Here is a 5,130-nt window from a genome sequence, read left to right as displayed (position 1 = left end):
TATATATTAAATAAATAATACATACACCAAATAAGTTTCTTATTATATGTAAGATAGTTTGTTATTCACAAGTTGGGAAGTGGGATTATTCCCGCATCGGAAAAGAGAAGGCCTTTTTGGAGCCTTTTAAGCACTTGTCCCTTTTATGTCTTTGATTTAGGACACATACTAAGTACACTATATATTTATATATTATATAATATATAATCAAAGATTTGGACTTGGACATCCAAGCTTGGGCATGGGCCGGGTCAGATCCAAAAGTTAATATTTTATTTTGTGACAGAAAAATCAAATTTATTTGAATTTTAAATTCAAAATTCGAATAAATAGTTATGTCTGTTATGAAAGGGTCCAACAAGACTTTTTTTCTGAAAGAGTCTGTTGGTTGCCTATAAATACACAAGAATTTCCAACGAAGTGGTATAGAAAATCACAAGTATTATTGCAGGCTTTGTTGTATCATGAAGAGAATCGTTTTGTATTTCCCTAAATTAGTATACATGCGATAACTCTTTAAGGACGGCCGATTTTCACGCCTCAAAGCCATTTTTGTTTGTTATTTTCTAACATTATATATTTGGGCATTCATAAAACATTAAACCTGGCTTTAGTTATATTAGAGAATGGTACTGGATAGTTTTCATTTTCTTCAAACAACCTACAATGGTACTGGACCAAAACTAGAAAGTCATGAAAGTAGACCACAAGGGCATGATAGGCCTGTTTCACGAGGACTTTTTTTTCGAAAGAGAAACAAAGCAACAAAAGAAAACTAGTTAGAAATCAAGCGAGGGAATGAAACCCCAACATCTTCCACAATTTGAGTTAACCCCAACAACCTACAATGAGAACAAGTTGTATGCTCTTTTCTTCTTCTCATTGTGCATGCTCCATCAGTATACTGTATAGTTTATCATTCATTTGAGTTAACTCCGGTTGCTGAACTGGTTCTGTGACCCAAAATGTCATTGCACTTCTGGAGAAGGTTGGACAGCTGAAGCGACAAATCTGAACTGTTAATGGCACTGAGATTTTGTTGATAATGACTCTTCCATACCTCATCCATGGAATATTTCCTGTTAATGGCCGCAACAGTCTCATCCAATCTACCAACTTTGCACTTGTACTGAATGCTAGAAGAAACAGGACTTGAAGCACACACGACTTCAGAAAGGACCTCTTGACAGTTTTCACCACCAATATTGACTTTTACAGAAGATGTGTCAACCGTTGGATACTCACAAAGTATGGAGTTGCTATTCGCGTTACCTTCGGGAGATGCTTGTTCTTCTACATCAGACCTGCACTTAGAATTTTCCTTGGGCAACTCCCTCGGTAATGACTTCATCTCAGACTGCATAGGCAATGTTGATTGGATGTTAATGTCAGTCCCTTCTTTGGGTGTCAAAAAGTTTTTGGTCACCACACTTCTTTGTCATGCGCAAGGACTTCAACCCCCTCAACTCTTCTTTCCTAGTCATACGTTCTTGGCATTCCAAGAGTGTCCGCTTTTTGTTGGTCGTCTCATGTTCATCTGGACAACAACTCTTTTGGTAAAAGGTTGATCGGAATTGCTTCAAAAGTGTCAATGCACCAGTAGCATTTCCCAGTTCTGCTCCATAAAATGGATCACATGCAACAGCTAGCAAATCGGACAAAAGACTACCATCTCGTGGAGTAGTGTAGTCATTAACCTTGTTATTTTTCTTCTTTTTGCCAGTTTCTCTATTTTTCAGACAACAGGTCCTGCCAGTTCCTCCACCTGCTTTTGCTACTACATTGTCAAAGGTAGCATCTTTCTGAAACTTACCTTTCTGCCACTGGTCAACATCCTCTTCCTTTTAATTTCTCCTTTACATGACTCCTTTTCCTTTTCTTTGTTTACAGACGCATCAAGAGGAACAGTAGGGAATTTGAGATTTTGCAATTTCTCTATTGTAATCATGTTAGGCACATTGAGTGCTTGGGAACTTTTAGATTCATCCAGTATTTTTGGTACCTCTGATCTTCTCTTTTTCCTATAAACTGGAGCGTTATCCTTGTGTTTATAATGTAGAGCAGCAGGTCCTGATCTCTCTGATGCAATATCAACACAAAGTTTCGCCACAGTAATACTATTATTCCTCTCTAAACGAGCTATTTCAGTAGATGTTACAAATACTCTTGGTCCATTTGAGGCTGCAGCTTCTAACTGAGCACCAACAGTACCTGCAGGAATTTACAAAATTTAGCATATCTACCACAAAATTTTCAGCTCGTCAATAATAGTAAGCAAATAAATCATTGTGTTATTTATTTAAATATGGAATACTAGTGTGTATCCTAGAACAATAAATAGCCAGTAGAATGCACGATAAATTTGTAGAAACTAAAATTGGTCAATTGAGTAAACACTTATGAGGCGACAGCAAAAGCAAAATAACCATGAAACCAATTTTGGTACAATACAATGATGGAAAAGCTGAGTGCCCAAACAGGTATGGTGGATGCATATAGGAGGGACATGTTGTTAGTCCACAAGGAAATTACGTTCATAATAGATTAACGTATGCTTGCTCTTGTCCAGATATTGATCTTACTTATGATTGACTGAACAAGCACATCAAAATTTATAGCTCGGCATTATGCATCCATTTTATGCTTCAGAAAAAATCTGTTTGTAAGGACAAAAAAATGCAAATTTCAACCAAGCTTGATCTTAAATCTTATCAATATACAGTCTCGATATAGTTGACTTGATTAGCATCTGAATTTTCTCAGGGGATGCAATCAAGAAGAGGATTTTGTTCCTCACATAAACGGAAAAAAAAAAAAAGTACAAAAGTCTAGAAGACAAACTATGCCAGAGGAAATATTGATTGATACCTTTAAGTTGATTTCCGTCTTTTGAAAATTCTGCAAGATACTCTGAGCTTGAGTCTTTCACTCCAAATGCCTGACCATAAGTCTCATCATCTTTTTCAAATTCATCAAACGCCTGATCATAGGTCTCATCGTTTTCTTCAAAAACTGCTTTTCTGTAAGCAGTAACCTTTGCACTGTTAATTATCCCATAAATATTCAGCAAAGATCTTGGAGACGTGGCCAACTTCTTTACGAATGAAAACATCCCATGTGGCTGGAAACCATCTCTACAATTTTTAATCCACTTCGATGAATAAATAGCCCCAGGTTCATACCCGCTCACATCAACTTCGTAAAGCCCTTCAGTTCTTGCAAGTCGAAAATTACTAGGGTGCCGGCAGAAGCAAGTCAATCCAAGTGCAGCTCTCCTTTTCAGCTCATCAATAGCTTCTTCAACTGCCACACTGAAAGTTTGAAGTTTTGATATCTTTGACTTCTCCTCAAAATGAGATTCAAAGGGGATGACTTGATCGTGATCAAGCCACGCATAACTGTCATCACCAAAAAAAGGGAACTGGAATTGAACCATCTCTTTTTGTGTGCCCTAGTGGAGAAAGTGCTAGACTCTCATCGTATATTTGCGCTGGCCACCATGGATGAGCCATTACCTTCCCCCAAACAAGGTCTCTGGGGCCTACTATATTCTTTCGACTCTTTGATTCTTTTTCTTTTAAGACCCTCATACTAGTTTGCTGATTTTCTTCAGCACAATCAGTACAGAATTTCTCTTTCTGGACACCCATCGATGATATCAAATTGCTACTGACTGCATTTTCAATATTAGCAACCAATTTGGTAGTTTCATACTTATCAGGTCCAGTACCCCTAAGCTCAACCTGACTGTACACATCTACAGAGCCAGATTGTGTTCTATTTGATTTTTCACTTTCCATTTTCAGCAAACTGCAGTTAAACAAAGAATTAGAACTTCCCTTAACGTGACAGCTTACCAATCCTTATTCAAATAGCATGTATCGGTAAAGTTAGCATAGTTGCTTTTAGAGAACAAGCAAATCAAAACCCTTAAAAAAAAATTGGAATCTCCTCCAAACACATTTAGTTTCTTTCATCAATCCATGATCAAAAGGTTATGAAAAATAACCATTGCTTGCATTAAGGTCTAACCAAAAACAACCCTGAAGAAAATGCTCAAACAAACAATACTAAGATATACCCACACAAGAAAGCTACAGAATCACATCATAAAATAAAGCAAACAACCCCCCCCCCCTTTTTAGCAAACAAAACCCCTGACGCCCAATTTCATAGAGTTTTTTTTTTCTTATCATAAAACTGCAACATCACATGCAGAACTAAAAAAACCCTTAATCCCAATTTTATAGCACTTCCACTGTAGTTTTTCTTAATAAATACTAGAAATAAGCATTAATAAAATGCGAAATAGCAGAAACAGAACCAAAATATTAGTATGTAAAATACTACAATGGCGCTTTTTTAAGTACTCCCTTTTTTTAGCATAAGAAAATGGAATTAGCAGAACAAGAAAAACACAGATACATATTCTTCTCTTAAAAAAAACAAAGCAAAATGTGAGCTAAAACAAAGGAAAAAAGCAATAAGAACCAGCTTAGAAAGCTTAATAGAAGTAAAACTAGGCTTTTTTTAACTTTTAAGAACAACCCACAAAATCATTTCTCAAATATTTCATGTTAGAGAGTAAAACTTGGCGAAATAACAGTTGGGGAAAACCCCCAAAAAAAGAAAAGAAAGCGCACACACACCTTTGGAACTCAGAGCATTCACCACTTTTTTTCCTTCTTGTTTTTCCTTGTATATACACACAAATACATATGTTTGTTTGTATAAGAGAAAAGAGAACACAAGGTATGAATGGGGTGACTGAAAATGGAGGTGCAAATGTTCTGTGTTTGGTTCAGTCTGTTGTACGTATTATTACAGTATTACTGCATCTGTATTCCTAGCAGCCTATAGTTGCCGCTTTCGTACAGAAATATTATATTTGCCATTTTAGGAACTAACGTGGCACCATCTCATTGATCCTGATTTATAACCTTTTTGGTTTCCATCCAAACCTCTTTAAATTCTGAAGTTTTTTATAAGTCATTTCAAATACAACAACAACCCGGATCCCATAAGTGGGGTTTGGAAAGAGTAGTGTGTACGCAGATCTTACCTCTATCCCGAGGGGTAGAGAGGCTATTTTCGATAGACACTCGGTTCAAGAAAATGAAAAGAGACAAT

The 5,130-nt window shown here is 36.5% G+C and overlaps 1 pseudogene; it reads right to left on the bottom strand.

Annotated features, from left to right (window-relative positions):
• Positions 1–593: 593 nt before the first annotated feature.
• LOC107780026 (PWWP domain-containing protein 5-like) lies at positions 594–4,799 on the bottom strand (annotated as a pseudogene).
• Between the last annotated feature and the right edge of the window lie 331 nt (positions 4,800–5,130).

This window comes from Nicotiana tabacum, chromosome 7 (genome assembly GCF_000715075.1).
Source record: "Nicotiana tabacum cultivar K326 chromosome 7, ASM71507v2, whole genome shotgun sequence".
Lineage (NCBI taxonomy): Eukaryota > Viridiplantae > Streptophyta > Magnoliopsida > Solanales > Solanaceae > Nicotiana > Nicotiana tabacum.
This window is presented reverse-complemented; position numbering and strand designations above follow the sequence as displayed.